The sequence below is a fragment of the Amblyomma americanum genome, chromosome 1 (assembly GCF_052857255.1).
Source record: "Amblyomma americanum isolate KBUSLIRL-KWMA chromosome 1, ASM5285725v1, whole genome shotgun sequence".
In the NCBI taxonomy this organism is placed as follows: Eukaryota; Metazoa; Arthropoda; class Arachnida; order Ixodida; family Ixodidae; genus Amblyomma; species Amblyomma americanum.
In genome coordinates, this window is record NC_135497.1 from 54,920,653 (window position 1) to 54,945,118 (window position 24,466).

A 24,466-nucleotide genomic window follows, 5' to 3' on the forward strand; every position below is an offset into this window, starting at 1 on the left:
GTTATGGACGCCCCGTTCACACTTCGAGAACTACAGACAGCGCTCCACAGCCTGCGGCGTCGCTGTGCACCAGGTCCTGACGGCAATACCAATCAAATGTTACAGAACCTGCCTCTGGAACACCGGAAGGTGCTCCTAACCTATCTCAATCGAGTGTGGGAGTCTGGTGACGTTCCCCCTTTATGGAAGGTGGCTTGTGTAGTCCCACTGCTGAAGGCCAGCAAAGAGATCACAGACGCGGCCTCGTATCGTCCTGTATCGCTGACGTCGTATGTGGCTAAGCTCATGGAGAAGATGGCAAGTAAGCGTTTGTCTTGGTGGCTTGAGGATAGAAGGGCACTACCAACATGCATGACTGAATTCGGCACAGGTTTAAGCGCGAAAGATAGCGTCCTGGACTTGATAAGCCACTTTGAACATCAGAGTGCTTTTGGACTTTCAACACTAGCTATTTTCCTAGACGTATCAAAGGCTTATGATAGCGTCCTCCAGAGCTCAATACTGAATAGTCTGCAGGTCATAGGCGTACAGGGCTATCTTCTGCGATTCATTCACTCATTTCTCAGTGATCGTAAATTTCGAGTGCGGTTAGGCAGTACAAAGAGCTCCGAAAGGGCGATATCGCGAGGGGTACCTCAGGGTAGTGTCCTGTCCCCAACGCTCTTTAATGTTGCCATGGCTGGTCTTCCCGCAAAAGTGCAAAAACATTGTAGGCATGTCCATAGGTCGATATATGCAGACGACATTTGTCTTTGGTTAACCGGATATCAACACAAACGCTTAGCTCTATTAGCGCGACAGGCCGCGCTTTCAGTTAAAAGTTACCTTCAAGGTGTTGGGTTGACTCTCCCGGTGGAAAAATCTGGCTTCGTCCTGTTTCCAGGAAGGAGACGACGGTATGCGCGGCTGAGCATAGACCTTGATCAGTCTTGCCTTCGTCAGGTTAACCACATACGTTTTTTGGGCGTCACTATTGACTCACGTCTACAGTGGCGACGAGCTGTGGACTCGATTGTGGCTTCACTATCTTCGCGTCTCAATGTGCTTCGTAGAGTTGCTAGTGAGCAATGGGGAAACCATCCTGCTTCAATGATCAGGCTTCACGATGCCCTGGTGACAAGTCGCATGATGTACCAGCTCCCTTTAATTTCCCCCTCGGTATCGCAGCTGGAATGCCTTGAGGTTTTGCACAGAATGGGACTAAGGAGGGCTCTCGGCGTTCCGCAGGCTGCTCCAAACAATGCCGTACTGTATGAGTCTCAATCGAAACCTCTTCGGCTAGCCGCTTCACAAAGACTTTTGCTGCAAATTGGCCGCCTCAGAGAGACTGTTGCCGGGAGAGCGCTTCTACAGCGCCTTCGAAGAGATCCGAGTCCCGGGCGTACTTGGCTTTAAATACTCTTCGTTCTTTGGGTCTCGACCTTCGAGATCGACCTAAGACGTTGAAGCCACCTTGGTCCTTTCCGAGCCTCGATTGTTCCTTGACAATTCCCCACGTTCGCGCTAAGCGGAATTCTCCTTTAGCGGCAATGCGTTCGCTCGTACTGGAACATCTTGAGACCGAATATACCAGTCATCTTCAAATTTTTACAGACGGCTCTGTGGACAAGGTCAGAGGATCTAGTGCAGCTGCTTTTCATATTCCGTCTTTGAAGTATGATTGGTCTGTTCGTTTTACTAAAGTCGTGTCCTCCACAATGGCCGAAAGCGTTGCCATTGAGGCAGCTCTAAAAAAGCTACGCTGTTGTACGCCTCAACCTACTGTCATAATTACGGATTCAAAATCTGCCCTTCAAAGGTTAGAGCACGGGTTCCCCACTGATGCCTTGAGTCTTAGATCCCTACGTTTGGTGCAGAATCTGCATAGCAAAGGCTTCTCTATACGCTTTCAATGGTTGCCCTCGCACATAGGTGTCTTAGGCAACGAGATAGCAGACAACCTCGCCCATACAGCTCTCTCCGGGATTCCAGTGCGTGGAGTCCCTCATGAAGTCAAGCAAATGTTCAGAGATGTGGTGTTGTGCCACTTCAGTTCTTTGTGGAGCTCTCCTCATCAGCCATGTGTGACCAAGGGTCTCAAAAGGTACCAAGCCACTGTGCTGCACCGCGTTCGCACGGATTCTGCTCGTGCGCCGGCGTGGATGTATAAGACTGGCCTAGCGTTGTCACCATTGTGTTCAACGTGTGGTGTGTGTGGTGACATAGAACATTACCTCTTGTGCTGTACTTTGTACAACGCGAAACGGGCTGTGTTATTCGGATCCCTCAAGAAGGCAAGAGTTCCTCACAGTTCTCTTCAGGACATTGTTTTCCCGCGCGGGAGCCAGTCGAGTAGAAGGAATGCTTCTCGCCTTCTTCTACTTTACCTGCAGGACACGGATTTGGCCTCCACATGGTGACCTCAGGAGTGTCTATTTGGGTTTTTGCGGACAGTGTTTCTGTGATTTCTATTTAAGTGTCGCTACGGTGGAGCAATTGCCGGCAGCAACTGCAAGGCTAATCCCACCGGTAGTTTACAACCACTCAACTCAACTCAACTCAATATATAGATTGATGGTCATACACTTTTAGTAGGCTTTTGTCTATAGATGGTCTATAGACTATGAATAGACAAAACGAAATATCTATATGAAGGCGACAGAGTATATAACAAGTCTATAGACTGTCTGTGGACCATTTTTGTAAGAGTCAGACAGGCCGTATATGCCGCGCGTTGCGGCGCATGTTACAAGTGGCACTGCGTCAGTTTCTGCATACCACGACCTCAGGATAGCGTACATCGTTTCATGTCCTTGTTCGATGAAGGACAAGTTTACCGGCTAGCAGCTGCCAGTGCGCACGCGCTGATGGCCCCGACAGTTCAGATTCATGGCCAGACGAGGGCGCACCTCGCTTGCGTTTTGACGGCTGCCGGTATGCGGTAGCAGTGCACGTCGCGCTGAAACATTCTAATGTCCATCACCCCGCTGCAACGGGGGTCACGTAGTTCGAGCAGCCAGCGCGCATGCTGGAGGTGCAGTGTTAGATCCCCAGTGCCGCCGGTTATCTGGCGGGTACAAGCTTCTCCTGGCGTGGTAGTCTGCTTCTGTGCGGTGAAATACTCGGAAAATGGGTCGTATACTCCAGCTTGCGTAGAAGCGAAGCACCGTATGCCATGGAGTTGTTTTGTCAAGCTCCCCCGGCGAAATTACTATTCATCATCATCACGTCTGTCGTCCTTCTTTTCTGAACTGGCCTATATGGCTAACCCCCCACATGCTGGACTTCCGTGAGCCTATCGCTTCAGACAAAAAAAATTAAGCGGTTTGGTAAGCAGCTTGAGGTGTAAAGTGCTTTGGTGACGTCACGCTTTCGGAACGAATGCTTAGGCCACGACGACGCCAGTGACAAGGGCAGCTCTGCCACATTTCAGCGCGAGCATATGTGAGCAATATTTTTTTTTTAGAAAAGCGAGCTGTCTGCGCGATCTCCTGAGGATGCAGCGCAACAAATCAACCAAGCCTGTAGTCGATCGACGCATGAAGCTCGGCGTGTACCGATGGCGAAAATAAGGGTAGTCGAAAAGTGCGTTTGGATGGTTCGATATGACGCCCCCATTCCCTGAGCGTAATGCATTTGATGCAGTCTATCTCCCTGGGCAATCTCAATTTTCCCTGTTTTCTTTGCGTGTGGCAACTGTGCACGACACATTCATAAGGACCTATAAAGGACTAAATGTTGCACTGTTTGAATTTTTCGGCTGCGTGCACACCTGTAACCACTAGCTTCAACCAACACGTTGTTTACATCGGATGAAATCCGTTCGGTGCTTTCGCGAGGTCGTAAGTTGTCCTCGCATCGGCGTCACGGTGACTGATCATTGCTTGATTTGGGGGAAAAAATTGGGCCATCTTTACCGGCTCAGCGGATTAGGTGCACAGGAGATGGTTTGCGCGTGCACGTCACGGGCGAACCGCAGCACAGGTCGGTGATCAGCGGGTCAGAAGTCCGCAGACTCACCGCGGGGGTCACTATGACGTCCGTGCAGGCCATCTACACATTTCTATAAAATCAGTTAGGAAATTGCGATTCAGTAGTTGCGTGCGTCATTTCGTTCAAGACGACTGCGTAAACCCGACGTTTGACCGCATGTACTACTTTACATTAGTGTTACAGAGCAGACATCGGCGCGCTATAACATCGGTATTGGTGATAGCCCTTCATGTGTCATCTGCAGGTGTGACGAGACTTTAGCCCACAATCTTTGCGAATGCCCTGCCTACAGCGCCGAAAGGCATTCTCTCTGCCGTGCACTGGGGCGTCTAGATCCGCGCCCACTGAAGGAAATGAAGATTCTCGGCCACTGTCCGCGGCGATCGTCGGCGGTGGAGGCCTCCGAGGCACTGCTCCGCTTCTTGAGGACTTCTGGCCTGCACGATAGGCTGTGATTTTACTGAGCACTGTGACTTTGCATAGTGACTTTAATTTCCTGGTACACTCTTTTCTCCTTCATCTTTCTATCCACTCACCCCTTTCCCCCCGTGCGGTTATTCTTCCGATTAACCTCCCTGCCTTTCCTCCTCCTCCTCCTCTCCCTCCTCCTCCTCCTCCTCCTCCTCCTCCTCCTCCTCCTCCTCCTCCTCCTCCTCGGTGCGCGTTTATTTTCTTGATATCGAGTTTTTTCGTGGACATTTCTGAATTGGCCGTGCTGGACTACAGAGGAAGGAGCTCATCTAAGGAGTAAGGCAGTTCACGTTCCTTGCATGCAACTGCCGCTTCAAATGGGTGCATGTGAGACGACCAGGTCCCCGTTGGAAGCCATGGAAGCGTGTCGCCGTCAGTTTGAAGTGAAGGGCGTTGAATGCCACCTGCGTTTCAACGAAAGGGTGCATGCAGAGACGCTGTGCTCGCCCCGCGTTTTCATTCACAAGCGACGCCGATCGTTCACAGCGCTCGGGTCGTCGTTTACCAAGTCTCAGACGGTGGGCTGTTTGGAAACAGCAACTTAGGTTGTGTTGTTGTAGAGTGGAATAAGATACACAGCAGCATGTTTTTTATGCCACTATTCGGCAGTAACGTGCTCCCCCTGGATTTGTTCTCGACGCTGAAAGAGCAGAAATTAACAATTTAAATTTAATGGCCCCCGTGGGCAGTGGTAACATTTTCCTCCGCGAAGAAAAAAACGCCTCGCGTCGGGATCGCATGCATTTTTTTTATTCTTTTCGGAGGACACTGCCATCCAGTTCAAAGATGACACAATACGTTCCTCTAGCCCCCGCAATCCAACTTTCAAACAAGCAGGTGAGGGCGACGAAGTCTTGTCTTTTTCTCTCGGCAAGTTTGCTGTCGTGTTCTGGATTTCCAAGCGATAAAAAGGGCTGGGAATTTGTTTTTACGTCCCGCGCTTTGTGCGCTAGCGAACCTTCCGTTCAGTCGACAAAGCGCCTCTGGCTATTCGCCTGTGTGCTTCTTTTTCTCATCCGCGTTCGCATAGGATTAGGCGAAACGAATTCCCCCTCACTGGGCGTTTGCACATCGCCGCTGTTTCTCGACGTATCCAAGGAACAAAAGGCAGGAGGAATGGAGAGCGCATAGTAACCGCTCAAAAAAGAAAGAAAAAAAGGGAGTCGAGAAAAAAATAGCGCCCTTCGCATTTCTACCTTTTTCCCCGCCTCTCCTTTGTACTTGATTGCCTCGCGCGAATTCGCTTTATTCTTGCTCCGTATACAACCGAGGCCCCGGAGCAAGGAGCTGCTGCCGCGCGGGGTCGCGTTCCGGGCCCTGCCTATTTCGCGTTAATGCCGTTGTCGCGAAACTTCGGCCTGGCCCTAATTATAGGAGGCCATGGAAGCCGACGCAACTTTCGACTCGTTGGCTCTCGTCTCCTCCTCTTTTCTCGTGGCTTCTGTCGTTCCAGCTTTTCTCCTTCCTTATGCTCGATGATTGTGCTTCTTTCTTTTTGTCTACCTCTTGTCTCTTCAATGGGTCACATCTCAGCGATTTGAAAGCCCTCGCCTCACGCTTTACATGTATGCCCCGCGGGTCCCCCTCCTCTCCCTCTTCCGGGTACTGCTCATATTGGCGGTCCTCCCTCTCTCCTCTTCTTGCCACGCGGTTCGCACAAGTCGCGGGCGTAGCGCTTTGGCCAAGTTATTCGTGCCAGAGTCGCGCTTCCGCAGGCCAATAGGTTCTGGCTCATTTGCACGTGAAAGCCGCGGCGCCGAAAACCCGCTCTCTGGACTCCGGCCCACCAATGGGGCCAGCTATAGCGAGCCCTCGCTCCGGAGAACGGGGGATTCGAATAGACGCCGTGTTGCTCCGCGTGCGGCGGGAAGGGGAGGTTGCACAGTGGCTTGGAGCCGGCACTTTGTTCTTGCGCCGGATCAACGTTTTGTCTGTCTTCTTCAGCGGCAGCCGACAGTTCCGCCCGCCTCCTTGACGACACTGTCCTGCAAGTGCCATAAAGGCTGAAATCTACCCCGGTGAAAAAAAAAAAACATTGTCCTCAGAGAAAAAGAAACCAGACTTTGCATCGATTGGCTTTCTTTCTGCCTTTTGCTCAAGGACTCTGCGAAGCGCCTTCGCAACTGCCTTTGAAGAATTCACAAGGCGCCCACACGGTCGCTTGCGCGCCGATTTCCCAGCTGTGAAAGCAGGGGCTCTTCCGCGAACTGTCGCACCCAAATCGGGTTCTGGCTAATCTGCTTGGTGCATGAAGCATTTGAAGTATCAAGTCCTTGTCGTTGATTTGGAGCCGTATGAGGCGTATAGCAGTCGTAAAAAAACGGGCCACACACACCCCAAATCTCACCGACGTAGATCATTTTTTCTTGTAACCGTTGTTGCCGTCCGGTATTCGTCGCGTACATTTGTAAGTGAATGGACACATGCGTTGTAGCCTGAAATGCATGCTGAACTTCGTTTTAATTAGTATGGTGTCACAGCTAAGCTCTATTAACCGCGCTCTCAAAACTTCTGATGTGAGAACAACCATGCAGGAGGAGGAGGAAAGGCGAGGAGGTTAACCGAACCATGCAGGCTATGTTAAGAACGTCGCTGGGGTGGCGCGCTTCAGATAAACTTAACCGACTTTGCTTTAGTTAGGCCGCACCGAAACCTCACGACCAAAATAACGCAATCCTTTCATGACTCTCCAGACCTCTAATAAAAGGGACTGATCAAATCACGGACTCAAGGGATCGCAATCTATAGCACAGACGAGAAACTCGTAGAAAACTGCTCTTGGATGTTTCGCACGAAGTAGGGACAAAATCGAGCAATTACTAAAGCACATACGCACGGGTACGAAACCTCGCTGGCCACAAGTACCAACTCAGAGTAACATATCCAATTCGGTAACAAACTCAGTATTCTGAGCGTCTTGGCGTGGATATTCAGATTGATCTAAGCCCATACTTGGACATGCGAACGTTGTTGAGTTCTAGAGTTAGGCCTAGGCTACGAGGAAATTCAAAGTTAGTTTTTAAGTGCGTTTGGCGATCTAGAGGCGAATGTTTCCAAGTGCGCAGCCATTACGCCGGAATGAGGAAAAGTGATCTGCGGCGGCTGCGAAGCAAGATGGAGAGCCGTCATTGGTCGCACATCTGACGCGCAGACGGCGGCTGCTGAACTCTGTAGCTGTGTACACTCTCATTTCTTTACGGCCTTTCTAGCACGAGCCTCGTCCGAGATGGCGAGATGGCAGTTCAAGCTCCGTGCCCTTCGGCGGTGCGTGTGCGTGCGTGCGTGCGTGCGTGCGTGCGTGCGTGCGTGCGTGCGTGTGTGTGTGTGTGTGTGTGTGTGTGTGTGTGTGTGTGTGTGTGTGTGTGTGTGTGTGTGTGTGTGTGTGTGTGTGTGTGTGTGTGTGTGTGTGTGTGTGTGTGTGTGTGTGCGTGTGTGTGCGTGTGTGCGTGCGTGTGTGCGTGTGTGTGTGTGTGCGCGTGCGTGTGTGTGTGCGCGCGTGCGTGTGTGTGTGCGCGCGTGCGTGCGCGCGTGTGTGCGTGTGTGCGTGTGTGTGTGTGTGTGTGTGTGCGTGCGTGTGTGTGTGTGTGTGTGTGTGTGTGTGTGTGTGTGTGTGTGTGTGTGTGTGTGTGTGTGAGAGAGAGAGAGAGAGAGAGAGAGAGAGAGAGTGCAGCTGCTAAACGGCCGAGGGGGGTGGGCGGGTGGCGCTTCTGGGCAATGGCGGTGGGTGGGTGGGCAGCGTACCCAGCCTCCCTACAGGATCGCAGTGGATCAGGGCAACTTCCGAGCTCGTGCGCCCACTGGTGGGTGCACCTGCGGGCACCTGCCAAATTCTACAGACCCCAGTTGCACGGAGGCCCAAGGTCGGCTCCGTACAACAGCTCTCACCGCAATAATATCCTTAATTTTGAGCTTTGCCTTGGTCCCACTGGCAGCCTGCGACACTGAACAGCTGAGGAAGCGGCCGTCTACCGAACGCGCAGCCGCTTCTGAAAGTGAGTCACTGCAAACACTGCGAAATGGTACCTGCACAGGTGCGGGTATAACTTAGCTATAACGTAAACGTAATTATAACTGGGCTGCATTGAGATTCAATACGATGACCTTATCTATAAGCCCACTCGACTATACCAGAAGTCAAGTTATTAACTGCACAACTGGATATTGCTAAAGGGGTTTCACCTGAGTTTCTGGCCATGATTCTTCGCTGTCAGGAATTCCATAGATTAAATTGTTCCACCCAGACCTCCCTTCTAATTCTTTTGTGCGCGTTACAAGTGAACCGTATTGACTGGTCAGGTTAGTTGGAGTAGAGGATGTTTGAGCCATTTCTGTCTGAAGTTCATTGATTGCGAGCGCTTCTAACGCGATGGCGTTACAGGCCTCGTTCACAAGAAAATCAGGTGTTGGCGTTGTTGGCGTCGGCGTTGTGAGAGGAAAATCACAAGCATGGCTCTGGCATATGATCCTTATGGAGCAACCTTGGAGACAGGTGGGCCACCGAGGTCACGCGAACTTGCGGCGTCATCACAGCCTGCCCACCAGATAGTGCGCTAACTGCACACCGTGGCAGGTGACAGTTAAATTAATGATTGGTCCCTCGGGGAGAGCAACCTGAGTCGCACAAGGCCCACCGCTGGGAGCACCTGCCATCGCAGGGCAGTGGCACATCGCTTAACCGCTGCACCACTGCGCCGAGGAAGGTGGGGGGGGGGGGGTTACAGAATGACCAGTTCCGCATATATATGGGCATTAACCCATTAACGCTATCGCGTCATGCCATTAAGGCGGAGCTTAAGTGTCCCCTCCAATTTTTTTATCCACGCTTGAAAGGCGTTTGCATATGTCGTCAAGTTTTGTGTCAATTGTACTGTGACATTCTTTGATGTATTTGATACTTTTGTTAATTCGTTCTGTGTGGCACATCGCAGTTCTGACGCAGCCTTAGGGTCAGTAAGTAGGGAAAGAATTTCGCGATGCTCTAACTAGCTTCGGATACAGTTTCCTCAGAGCTCTAATTATAGTAGCTTCGCCGAGTTCCAGGAGCAGGGTTTTATTCAATATCCTGAGACCACAGGAGAAGAAAACCAACATCTAAGGACTGAAACAGAATATTGCAAATAGTCCGTGGGCACGGGAACGGTATTTAAAAGGGATCATTACTGCTCTTGGCATACAAGGACTGGTTATCAACAACCTGTAGCATGAAGAAGCGCAGTGCATAAGCCATGCTGCTCAAAGCACTGTTCCTCAGCCCACTGAGCTGTGATCGGGTGCTGAAATCTTTTAAGTCCTGTGACGACGGGGCTGTGACGACATTGCCAGTCGAAGAAGGGAAGGGTCCCAGGACCAAAGAAAAAGTTCCGCCGAAGTGACTTGACCGCGCAGGGGGAGCATGTCCGACCAAGGCGGCTGGAAGAGGCTGCGTGTTTCAAGTTTTAATATCGAGTAATATAAACGGTAATAATGAATAGAATAAAATCAGTAAAGAAAGAGGTCTCATAGTACACGACTGTTGGGGGGACCTCCTAGAGCAAAGCGAGTGAGGTAAAATAGAAAACAATAGAATGCAGCGTATTAGGTAATTAGCATAAATATACAACCTACAAAAAAGCGATGAAAAAAAAATTATGTGTTAAAAACGGAACAAAAGTATACACAGTAACAACTTTGAAACAAAATGCAAAGGTTTATGTGTTATGGTTTATGGGGGTTTAACATCCCAAAGCGACTCAGGCTATGAGAGACGCCGTAGTGAAGGGCTTCGGGAATTTCGACCACCTGGGGTTCTTTAACGTGCACCGACATCGCACAGTACACGGGCCTCTAGAATTTCGCCTGCATCGGAATTCGACCGCCGCGGCCGGGATCGAACCCGCGTCTTTCGGGCCTCCAGCCAAGCGCCGTAACCTCTCAGCCACCGCGGCGGCTCAAAATGCAAAGGAAACGGAATTTCAAACGAGGATTACTACTGTTTAGGCATATGAACTACACAGCAAATGAATTAAATACTCTTTAATGCGATGATGAACTGAGTGAACAGTAAACGACGCTTTAATTTCACACGGTAAATTATTCCAACAGGATATGTCATCAAATGTTGTAGGTAATTTTCTATAATTAGTCCTCACTTTAGGCAAAAGAAGTTTATTACGCTGTTGAAACCTAGTAGAAATTAGTATTTATAAGCTGATCAGTAAAGCCGTCGATACCCACTGATCATTGATACTGATCGGTTACGCGCTAGTCTGGTGGCAATCCGTTGTGACCTAGTACGAGGAAATGCAGCGCACTAACCGTGCTAAAACATAAAACAATGCTAAAACATAAAACACTGTTCCAAAGCCTGCTTCGGCGCAGAGCTGGTCCGTCCTTCCTTCTGTCCATTCATCTCTTCGCACGGTGCTGTTTTAAAATAACCACTCAGCTCATCCGGCGAGGCGTTACGAGCTGCGCGCCGCGGCATATTGCGTGTCAGGACGACGACGTGCGGCGACAGCTTGCCAGGCGACACGGCTGCCGCTGGGACGCGCTGGCCCGCGGAGGAGAAGCTTTTTGCAGAGCGAACCAATCGCACGGACGGACAATAAAATGCGCCGTTGAATTGCTTCCCCGGCTTCTTCGGAGCGGCAGCCGGCCTAGACGTGGCGATCGACGGATGCGATTGAGGAACGAGCGGCGAAATAATGCAAGACCGACGGAGGTTGGACGGGCTCAGACATGCTCAGTTTCGTTCTTACGAATCTATCGGGGCTGTGTTATGTTTTTTTTTTTTGGAGCGGTACAACCATACGCGTGGCAACGAAGATAACCGTTTTCTATGCCGCACCATTAACTAAATGGGAACTGAACTGTACAGTAAAGCGGGAAATGGCGCTCATAATGCGAGAGACTGATTTTGCTAAGAGTGAAATATCCAGGGATCGCTAAAAGACCGCACGTAGCATATGTTTCCTTCAAGTCTGTTCCCCAGATTCCTACAGAGCGCACAGTTTTAAACAGGAAGTGATTATAGTTCTCATAATTTAAAAGAAGCTGTAATAAGCACAATCAGCTTGCAACAGCAAAAACAGAAATAACTAACGAGAGGGAGAGGCGTTAATCTCTAACAAAATTCAAGAGTATGCTATATGCTGGAATATCCTAAACGTAGCGTAACTTCAGCTGAGCCAAAATGCCTGTTTTTATTTCCTATTTTATGGATCGTACGCGCCAAGTAACAGCCCGTTCAGAAGTCTCACCCTCAGGGGAGGACTCCGGATTAATTTCGTCCACTTGAGCTTCTTCAACGTTACTGAATTCTCCATGCATAGGCGTTGTACATTTCACCCCCATTTAATGAGGTCGCCGTGTCGGTAATCCAATCCACTCAGCAGTATGCAACGCAATGAAAACTGTCTCAACGCAGGGGGTAAACTGAAATGAGCGCATTTTTTTTATTATAGATTTATACAGGCCAAAGTTGCAGTTTCCTAAAGCCATGTTGTGGTAGCGTCCCGAAATAGTTTGAAAGACCTTGCATTCTTGGACGCGCATATAACATCTCAATACGCCGGAGATTTCGCATTCGGCTCCCATCAAAATGCGGCCTGCAGAGATCCCGGGCATGGTAGCAGAACCTCATTGCCACTGTCTCGAGTTCAAGGAATTTTTTTCGAGACATGTTCAGCTCAATTACACTGAGGTGTAAATTTAACGCAACTTTGAATGCTGTAATCAACTCACCCAAACTTAAAATATAGAGTTAGAGGCAAATTGCGATAGACAGCAGTGAGAATAAGCGCAGGGCGTTCAACCTTCAAAACGCACAAGCTATGGAGCCATACGTGGAGCTCAGGCCTAGCTCTTGCGCGTTCAACTATAGTTGAAAATGTTTCAGGGCGGAGAAATCGTCCGCAAGAAGAAACGGGCACGCCGAGTTTTGAACAACATCGAGTTACGCAATGCAGCGCAGCACATGCGCCGAGGGAGCGCTCGCCGACAACGCGTCCAGGGCGATATCGTGTTCTCCGCTGTTACGCGGCGCCCGCGGAATATGCGGGAATCGTTTTGCCTCCGGGCCGGTTATTATTTCCAATGCGCCTCACCCCGTTTTTACTCCTCACTGCGAAGTGAGGCTGCTCCGAGGTTATTTCCGTTTCGTAGCGGCGCGTATAGCGACCACCACCGCGCATGCGCGCGCAGAAGAGGGAAAGGCTGCAGTCGGCGACTTTAGCGGGAAATGGCAGCGAACGAACACCGCGATGAAACAAGGCGTATCTAAAACGAAAGGGGCGCCAAACGTTTGGAGCGAAAACATTTCCGTCGTGTGATGGGAGAGAAGGACGTTTTTTTGGCCGTCATTTCGTTTCGTTCCGAACGGACGGATCGATAGAACTTTGCGCTTCTCACGTGAGCATTCGTGGGCTCTCGGCTCTGTGCTGCGCTAACTGGATCGCGCATTAGTTGGCGAGATTTAGAGGCCGCTAAAGGCTTATCGCCATCGATCGCATTTTGACGGTTCCGACAGTAGCGAAGGCGACTGTGGCCTGCAGCGAGTGGCAAACGATCGCCGAATGCGATGCGAAAAAAGAAAGGCACAGAATCCATACCATGCACGAGCATGCAGGCTGGCTCATAAATCACAGTGAATAATCGATGACGAGCCAATTGATGTTTTCTCTCCTCTCTGAGGTACTGAAGTGCACTGAATAACGAGATAGGTGCGCAAGAAGATACGACATAGCGCAGGGAACAATTAAAAAAAATGAGGACACTGAATACCGGTGGAAATCGACAGTATAAAAATTGATGCGAGTTACTTTTATCGGAAAATCAATTCAGCCTGCGGAACTTTTTTCTTCTAATAACAAAGTGTTAAACTGGAAATGAGTTTAATGCATTTCACTTTTTATTTCCAACATAAGAAGCCACGATTGAAAAATTCATTACACTGATTTGGGGCGTGTGGTACAAGGAGATGCAACGCGGTAACCAGGAGCAACCTCGTGTTAAGGACCGCACTTGCTCAAACATTCGACACGCCTCACATGCGGAACTCCTTTGGACTGGCGTCGATAGACACTTAGAGAGCCCTCCAGGAAGGCGGCAGCTGCGCGAATTGTATTGTCGGTGCTCCGGTAGCGATGAGCATTTCTCAACGACTGACACTTGTCATTTGACTGGACGTTTTTGATGTGCGCCACCTGTAGCAGACGCGCACAGCGACGGCAGCTTTATTGTGCATGCGCTTTCTTAGGGAGATGGGCGGCCGTGGGGGCTGGTGGTAGTCGTTGGTAGCCGGTGTTTTATAAGGAAAAGTAAAAGGAACTGGCCGCGGCGCCGTAACTGCCTGACTGAGCCTTGGGCGCCTGAAGTATTTCGCGGCCCAAAAGAAGACTAGACTTAGACAAAGTGGGATGATGCGAAGATATAGAAAGGATAGCTTCAGTAAAGAATTCGTAAGGAGGAGTACCACATAAGGAACACAGATGGTAGGCTGATGGTGTAACCACGCATTTGGGAAGAGACAATAATTATACAGATTCTTTTAGCGGGCGTCACCTTGAAGCTGTGCTGCGCTCCTTTCTACAGCTTCATGATTTGCACAGGGGCGAATTAACAGTGATGGTGGCCCGCTTCAGAAAAGTTCAAGGAGCCCCCTTTATTTTTCTCCCTCCAACCTGTCCTCCGAGTCCATCTTGAGACTTGCCGCATTTTAGCATTAGCTTCAAAAAAAAAGATGTCGTATTTAGCCTCAAAATCTCTCTCTCTCTTAAGCTGGATACCTAATCACACGACAATTCCATCAGGTTTACACCAGCACTCAATGAGAAAGCTCGACTCTGAAGTGTTTTTCTGGTGACGTTGAACCACTGCAAATTCATATATCAAAACTCAGTCATCACCACGGTTTCCAGCGTGGTAATTGTCTTAAGCAAAGACTTTGCTTTGTGCTTCGTTTCTGTGTGCTTATATCGATTTTCGGGCAGTTCCAGCAAGGCGGCTTTGGTTTCTTTAGAGACCTCAATGCATCCGCTGGAGCTGAACACCGCCTGTCTGAGACTTGCTTGAGTACAACCGCTGCTTCGTTTAACTTCAAGTAAGCCTTCAGCACAGCCGAGCCATGTGTAGACGCAGCGCAGAAAACGTATATACACTCCATAAAGCCGAAAGAAGTAGCGGCCTGCGCACGAGAATCAACATCACGCACCTCGACCAGGTTCAGTGAGTGAGCAGCATACGGGATGAATTAGCTTGGGGTTGATTTTTTTTCCAGTTTGCCTGCATACAGGAGTACTTGCCAGCCATGTTGCTTGTGTTATCGTTGACTGGCCACGACAGCCTTACAGATTAACTCCATGATTTTCTAGGAAGTCAAACGCTGACTTTACACATGCTCTCTTTTGTGACAGGCAACCCGAGAAAATGTTCTTCTGACCCGTCGTAAGACACGTAGGCAATGACCACTGTAAGCTGCTCTTTGCGACTCACAACAAATGTATTTACCCCAAGAGAGAAGTACATGACACTTTTGTTTCAGATATCAAATCCAAGAGCTGCCACAATCTCTTCGACTATGGTTGAGGAGAGGTAAGATGTCTTGACGCGTACAAAGTTGCCGAATATTTTGTATGTGGGCTACAAGGAAAGGTTCGAACTTCGCGATCAGTGCAAGGCAGCCAAGCAAGTCAACATTTTGGGAAGATTTGATCAAATCATTGGATCCTCTGAGAGAGGGCTCTCGTTCAGCCAGGACCATTGCAACAGCACCTATACGCGCTGAAAGACCATTCACTAGTAAGCTGCCCGCTCCGAGCAGTTCTCTTTAAAAGGGTCGATGGATGGAGGTTCGAAGAGAACGTTGCGTGCACAGGACAAGCACGCATTATCTGTGACTCTCATTTTGCTCACACGCCTTTAGCTTCGCTTATGTCTTGTTCAATGGACTGAACCCATCTCGATGCGAAAATTGTTCCTTTCTTGCCGACATAAGGGTACAAGAAAAGCGTTACACGGATCATTTGGGTCCACTGTATCAGCATCCATTTGAGTAATAAGACTTCGCCTTTGGTGCGATGAGCATAGGACATTTAGTGCTTCAAGTGGCGGTGGTAGCCCTTCGGTGCCGCGCCAGTTGGCTGAAAGTATCTCTTTGAGCGAGAGTAGTCACCCTTCATGTTTCTTGCATTTTTCACACGCAACCTGGTTTCAAAACAGGAACTGTCGGGAGAGTTGGTTTTGCATGATGAACGTGAAACAGCGCTACGGCACACAATTTGAACGAAAACAGCGCAAGAAAGACAGGACTGAGAATAGGACACACACACACACACACACACACACACACACACACACACACACACACACACACACACACACACACACACACACACACACACACACACACACACACACACACACACACACACACACACACACACACACACACACACACACACACACACACACACACACACACACACACACACACACACACACACACACACACACACACACACACACACACACACACACACACACACACACACACACACACACACACACACACACACACACACACACACACACACACACACACACACACACACACACACACACACACACACACACACACACACACACACACACACACACACACACACACACACACACACACACACACACACACACACACACACACACACACACACACACACACACACACACACACACACACACACACACACACACACACACACACACACACACACACACACACACACACACACACACACACACACACACACACACACACACACACACACACACACACACACACACACACACACACACACACACACACACACACACACACACACACACACACACACACACACACACACACACACACACACACACACACACACACACACACACACACACACACACACACACACACACACACACACACACACACACACACACACACACACACACACACACACACACACACACACACACACACACACACACACACACACACACACACACACACACACACACACACACACACACACACACACACACACACACACACACACACACACACACACACACACACACACACACACACACACACACACACACACACACACACACACACACACACACACACACACACACACACACACACACACACACACACACACACACACACACACACACACACACACACACACACACACACACACACACACACACACACACACACACACACACACACACACACACACACACACACACACACACACACACACACACACACACACACACACACACACACACACACACACACACACACACACACACACACACACACACACACACACACACACACACACACACACACACACACACACACACACACACACACACACACACAAACAAACAAACAAACAAACAAACAAACACGAGCGCACGCACGCACGCGCACAGAGCTCCTATTCTCGGTCCTGTCTTTTGCGTGCTGTTTTCATTGATATCATGTAGCAAAGGGCCTGGCAACTTAACGTAACGGCACACGGCCTAAGAAGACAGCAGAGGGAAGAGAAGAAACAGAAGAAACAGCGCTGTGTAGTTTCCGTTCCCTCTCTTCCCTTTGCCTTCTTTCTAGGCCGGGTGCCGTTGCGCTGTTCCACGTCCATCCTGGTTTTGTGCCACCCAAAAGTTAATAGTGGCTGAAAGCAGATATAACGGGTCAGCGGGATCCGTGGGCATGCAAGGAACTTCACAAAGCAATGGCTGTTGCGCCTTAGTCGGGCCGCTCATGCTTGGAGCAACATGTTTCATCCCAGTATGCGATGAAAGTGGTTGCCCGAACAGCTAGTTCATGCAGTTGACTTCAAAGCTCTTGTCAAGAAAGCCTCGCTTGCGTATGTTTCGGTACAGTCTAGCGGGTAGATTTATTCCCGCTCGTGTTCTCGTTGCTTGTAAACCAGTTGAAAGTTTAGTCATTATTTGAAAGTGTCGCTAAGGTGCTTTTTCTTGACTGTTGCCAAATGGCGCTTCTGAGCGCCACAGAGAGCTCCTTTTTCCGTGCCATGGTGCACAGCCTTGAAACCAAGTGTTCAAGCATTAAGCAGTTCTTGCAAAACAACTTTTAATAAAATTTATAAGATAGTAAAAAAATCTTGTGTCTATTAATCGCGTCTGGTGCTTATGTATAAAACTATTTGATAATGACGGAGGCAAAGCAAAAGGAAAAGGACATGCTGAGTCATTGCTATAAAATATCCAAATAAAATTCTTCATATGATAATCAGTGCAATATAATTTTAGTTTTATTGCGAAAGCATTACTAGTCTCATTACGAGAAAAACCGGCAGAGTGTGTTAGTATTTTAGAGTGCGTACTCGCAGGCGGTACAGAAAATCCCAGTGATGGCAAGAAAAATTGGGTGACGTCAGTAAGTGGCCCTAGGACACTCGTCTATGTTGTTCGTCTATATACATGCCCCCACTGGCTTACCTCAATGTGGCACCACTTTTCCCGATTACATTCGTACCAAATTTCGGAGCGACCTTTTGTCGTACACGGCTCCGGTAGGTGCCATACGATCTCTCGTTGCATATAGCCTGTATAGATACGCTAGTGAAGTTGGACGCTAGCTTGCGACAGGGATTTGAAGCGACGGCATATTTACTTTCAATTGTATGCCTTTCCAGACTCTTACATCTTCTCTTAAGGCGGAGTTTGAGGTGTCCATCGATATGTGAGACAGTTACTGAGGCTTTCCTTCTCTCAAAAACCAATATTCCTATCAAAATTGTGACGCAACAGCTGGTCGTACATCGTTGCGAGTGGTGTCGTACGGTTTTTCGTTGTATATAGCACACGTCTGTTAGGCTGAAGGCTAGCTCGTGACAGTTATTCGAACCGAGTGTCCGAGTGTTTCACTCGGGCCTTTGTGGGCGTCAATAGCGTGCCGTAGGGCGGCTCTGGTGGCCAGCGGCTCTGCGACTGATTCGGCAGCCGGGCTCTTTCTTTTCATTTGCGTACGCCCACCGTCGAGGCTCACGCTGCAGTGGCTGAGGATCTGAGCGCTTGCAACAGTGCGGTGAGTAGCAGGGTGCCTTGGCAGCTGCACCCGGCCTGCGGGGCAAACGCGCTCCGCGACAACCACAAAGGGAAAAAGGTCGACAGTAAGCACAGCGAAGGACCTTGAGTGGCTCGTTGGCGCGTAACAGCGCCATTACAGCCGACATTGCCTCACCTCGCGCGGCGGCGATAATCGGCGGAATTCGTTGTCCTTCGAAATACGCGAATGTTCGCCAGGGACCAACGGTTTTGCAAGCGACCTCCGAGACCTCCGGCGGCTCGCGGCCTTGCGACCGCGGGTATGGCTGCCGTCTTCTCGAAATTGGGGACTGCGAGAAGAGATATCCCACGTTTTTTGTCTTCGCAGGAAAGGAAAGGAGGGATTGAGGGAGGCTCTCTGCTTTATCGCCGCCAGCCCCTCGACACTTGCGAACGCACGACGGCTCTTTCAGTGTGAGGTCGTAAAGACTTCTCTCTTTCAACGGGGAGGGAGTGCTGGGCCCTTGAATCTTCGTCGTTACATTCTCTCGCTTGAAAAAAAGAACAGACAGAAAGCTTCTCTTTCTTCACTTTACGGCTAGAATCTTGTCGCTTACGGGAGCCGGGAATGAAACTGCGCAAGACAGACTGGCTGTGCTGTTCTCTGGGGCAATATCATTGTGTTAGCGCTGTTTGAAACTGGGTGGTTGTTTCTAGTGCTACAGGTTTTAAGTTCTGGCTTCTAGCTCTGGAGTTTTGCCTTCCTGTCGTATACTTACGGTGGTCCTGTTGCGTAGCCAATCCCTTTTCTACATGTATTTTTTCCCTTGTGTGTGTTTGTAAAGGGGGGACTTCAGCTGGTTACCGCGGACGGCTATTAAACTTGTTTTCTTGGAGAAAGTATCTTTCGGAACCAGACTGCAGTGTTTAGTTTACTTCAGTGGCGGCGGGGTAGCAGCGCCTGCATCCATACATCCTGTTATCTTCTGCCCCGAGAGAACCTACTCGGGGGGCAGGCTGTATGACTGAGGTAGGTTTATCCGCCGCCATCACAAAATGCCCGCCGTGCACCGGAACAGCGGCTTCCTGTTCTCTTTTTTTTTGTCAGCGCTGTAAACACCCGCGGCCCTTTTACTTTCAGTGCTGCTTTTGGGCTCCGGGCTGATGGGCTCGAAACAGTGAGGCAACGCTCATCCAAGTTCGTGTTTAGGTGACAGAAAATTGGCCTATTTTAACGTTTTTCAGTGCGTAAATGTTTCGAAATTCTTTAAATCAGCGCGTTTTCCGTGAAGGCAAGAAAACTGCACAATAGGGCGCGCGAGTTCTTTTGGCGTACGAGTACGTGAGACAAACGTACGGCGCGCTATGCATATGTACACGGCTAGGCAAGCATTGTGTCACGCAGATTGTTACACAAACGCGTTCGAGTTTCCAGCGCACGTCACCGCGTCGAAGATGCCCTTTGCTTTGTCTCACACCACTCTGCAGCGTACCTTGCTAACTCCTCCTGTTATAGAGAAAGAAAAGTAAAAAGAGAAAATGTGTGGCAGAGAGCTTGGAAACATGGTGGGTTGCTGCGTACTTCCGAAAATGTGCAGCGCGGACAGCTCGCGGGAGCCGTTTTTTTTTTTCCTGAGGCAATATCCAGTTATCCTCTTCGGGCACAATGCGCTGTTACGCTCGACATCACGTTGGAATGCACCCTGGAATGCGGTATCTTTTGGGACAGGCGAGCTAGACGAATTGCGTGATTTCGTATTAACAACCTCATAGCAGGCAGCCTCCCATGTGCTGCAAGCTACAGTGACTTGCAGCATGCGCGCGTGTTTGAGTATATCAAACGCTGCTTTTTGAAACGCGTGTAGGCGGGTTACAGGACAGTCGCAATGGGTTCAGTTGGACGCGTGGATTGAGCCCGCGCTCGAGCTTATGAGCCGACCTCATCATGACTTGCGCCCTCCCGGCGCTGAGGACAATACGTAGCGCCGTACCGTGTTTACAATCGCCGGCACAAATTGTAGCCATTGGAGGAACGCTAAGGGAAGAAGAAACTGGGCGCGCAATGCTTGAGCGCTTACATTTCTGTCCGGCGCGCCTACGTCAACATCGCGGCGTATGCGGGTCCAGTCAGCTGGGCGGAGGGACGACGCGTTCTTTTCCGGCCAGACGGTAGGGAAGAAGAGGCCGGAAATATACTGCATCGCGTGTGGCACAAATTGCATTAAGGGCATGCGCACGCTCCGCTGTTGACGCAGGAGGCCGACGCGAGCGCCACTCCCTGGGCACCGGCGATGCTGCTCTTGTTTGGAGGAGCGCCGCGCCTTGGATTGTTTTCTCAGTCAATGTTTGCGTAACCTAATCTCCGGGCGGCCGTGTTCGGGCTCAGCTGGCCGGCGGGGTGACCCTGTTTTCCACCGCGGCGCGGTTTTCCTGCCACCTCTCCGTCGCTCCTTGGCCCGAGGAGAGCTCGAGAGTGTTCTACGTATTTACCGCTGCCGTCAACAGCGGCCGATGCAGCCGTCGGCGTGCCACGGCTTTTGAGTGCTGCTCCGCCGGCGCGTTTGAAGATGCTTCGCCTTATCGCGGACCGCTTTTTCTTGCGCTTTATTTGCTTACGCCTTCGACGATGCATTTCGCACCGGCTCCACTAACGTGAAATTGGATCTATGGCGCCGGTACGGGAAAGGAAAGAAGTTGAGTTTTTAGCGTTGGTTCTTATAGATGTGTCCTTTCCTGGAAAACTTAATATCAAAGCCCTTGGCAGGCGAAATATTGTAGGAGAAGCAGAGAGGCAAAAGCAAGTGTAGCCTGCTGAGGAAATGACGGCTTGAAATATTTGACATTATGTGCTCGGTGCTTTAAAGCATAAGCGTAGAATATGACGCACAAACAGTGTGTTGCCTTCAGGTGAGATAGACCGGAAGCTAGAGATCTAAGTATTGAAAATTATTTGTCGCAAGAGACATTTGAATATCAACTTCCCAGCTATTTCTATTATTATTTGCTTTGGTTTGCTAGTTCGAGCCGCTGAAAGCGTTGTTTGAGCTCTTTTTTTTTGTCGTCTTTCCCATACGAAACTATGCTAAAAAAGAAAAGCTGGAGAAAGAAACATTCCCACACCAAATGTGCAATTCTGCTCAAAGGCTTGCGTGAAGAAACTAAACTAATGCAACACGAAACAACCAAGAGCGGGCAATTGTAAACGACAGCAGCAATTCAAAGGATGAACGCAGGAGGCATAGGATCGCCAAAAAGGAGTCGGGGCATCGGGCCGGAAGCAGTGACAGAGGTGATACGAGAACGGGAGACGCCCTCGATCCTCGCAAAGCCATCTGCACTAGGCGGGGAAATGGCCTTCGATAGTTCACGCTGACAAATCGTGGACGCTGTGCGGGAAGCCCTTGTGCCCGAACTCCCAAGTCGTTCTGCAAAGGTCACCACGTGGCAAAGCTCTGGCCAGCAGAAGGAGTATATGCTGTCAGTCGCGGCGGCCGCGTCGACGCCTTGATAATTCGCCTCGTTTTAGCTGGGTTTCCAAACAGCAGGGTCTGCAAAAAGTAAGCACAAGAGGCGGCTGGGATCGAGCCGATCGCATCGCACGCACGAGCAAGTGAGCGGACCCGCGTGCGATAAGAAAATGCGCCGCAAGGAGAAACATCACGAATGTGCTAAAATGCACCCAAGCAAACAAAAATGAGAAAGCCACGGGAGTTAGCAGCCGCCAGATTAGTCTCATCCTAATAATTCAGTCATGTAACATGAGCATGAACACACGTGTGTCAATTGCCACGCACATACGTATTCTTGAAACAGCGGCATTTTCGGCGCACCGATTTAAGCCTGAGAATGCTGTTCTGTCAGTGGGCGGCTGAGTGTCCGCGGCATGTGGATGTGTTCGAACACAGCAAGCGACGCAGTTTTTGTGCACTGATTGTTTTAACACCGCGAAGTTACTTGTATGCCCTGACAGTGATTACGACTTCATGCGAGCAAACCTAGGAAGCATTCTCGTCAAAAGTGCTCTTTAATCAGTAAGCCAGTAAATACGTTCCGTAGGCGAAATTTGAGCTCGATGGAGAGGAAGAATGATTAGAACAAGTGGTCATCTTTTATTTTCTTTGTTTTGTATCGTTTTTTACTTCTTGATATCATATGCCTCTAATGCAGAGTGTACCGACAGTTTACTCATCTTTTTTTCCCTCAAGTACTGAGTTTCCTCCGTGTGTCGAAAATTTTCAGCGGCGTAGCCGGCATGGTGGATATACAGCGAAAGAAAGGGGTCGTCGATGGTAGTGGCGATAAAACGCTTATCAGAAAATAAAGGCGCCTGGTGGCAGGAGTGCAAAAGGGAGCATTGAAAATAAAGTGCTGGATCTGCTCATATAGTTAGTTATTCACGCGGACGTAGGGGGGAATATGAGCTCGATGGGTCTTTGGGTGACTAGGCGGAAGGAGTGTACTTACTCAGCCCTGCGAAGTGATGGCAGCGATAACAGCTCTTATCGACGGCTCCACGAGGAGGCTGTCGCTCTGCTGGCTAGGCCTCAGTATCGGTGTAACGAACCATGATTCCAGCACACTACAGTATTAGCAAGAGCACAAGAGCGAGATGGACACGCCTCCTCGATCGATGCCGACCGGATACCACCGATAACAGCGCCGCCGCTCAGCAGCACTCCCGCCGCGGCCGAGGACGAGGATCGCTTTTGACAAACACTGTGCACCCCTGAGCAACGCATAACCGCTCCGTGCAGAGCTGAGCGGCGGGCATGCTTTTGTTTTCTTTCACTTTTAACATTAAATTCGTTTTTGAGCATTCTCGCTATTGAAAGGACGCATCGCTAATAATCATAAGTCTTGCGTTATAAGCGGCAGCGGTGCACGCTTGCTCGCTGCGAGGCGAGAAAACGCGCCCAGCACCGCAGTCGTGGTCATATTCGGCTGATGTTTCCAACACCTAGAAGAGATTGCGAAACGAGCCGTTGCGTTTAAGCGAGGCCTCGAAGCTTAAGCGTGGCTTTTCTTTCGGCACACGGTGAGACGGTGCAGTCGTAACGTGCCGCTTTCTCAATGGCGCAAGTCCTTTAGCCTCTGACTAAATCCGTGCAGCTCGACGGAAGCAAGGAGCGTGTCAAGGCGTCCTGTTTACGCGTTCATAGAAGCCGGTTCCAGATTTGGAAAGTCGTGCGCTTCTTATGAAGCGAAAGTTCGGTCAATGAAGATGAGAGACAGGTGAAGGCGCGGGGCAACGTACAATGGTTTAATCTGTACTTCAGCCAGCCAGCAGTGCACCGGATTAGAGGGAGGCAGTGTGCGCCTTTGCCATTGCGGATCTCCTCCGTATTGCACCAGCTGCTCTCTTTCGTGCACGACACGGGTTTAAGCTCATTGCAACGGCTCGGCTGGCAATTACGCACCCTGTCGCGTAGAATTGCAACACGGATGGCCCGCACACCAAACGCGCGTCGGAGGATTGCGCATGTTCGGTTGCAGTGCCCCCACTCTCTTTGTTCGTCAGCGTGGGCTGGTCTTGAATGCCTTTCGAAAATTTAGTTTGCCCATCTCAGTTTTTTTGTGAGTTAGGTCAAATTTACTTATCTTGGAGAAGGCGTTCCGCTTCAACCTTAAAAAAAAAAACTTTCTTTCCGATCGTGGCATTTTCCGGCCCATTTCAGGGAGGGGGAAGAAAGGGAGGAAAAAGTGTTGGAACTTTGTATTTTATTATGTGGTCCTTTTCAGAAAACAGCTTCGCAATCTTTCTTTTTCGAAGAAAGTCCTTCTGGATCTCTCCCAAGATTTAGAAAATTTTGCGCGGGCTTAATAGGAGGCAACTGGAGAATATCTGAAAAAATAAAAGCAGTCTTTGCCGCTTCTGAATGCTCCGGCTGTAATACTTAACCAGGTAAGCAGAGAATGCAAATATATTGTTTCAGGAAAACAGCCACCAAGTAGCATACATCAGTTTTCT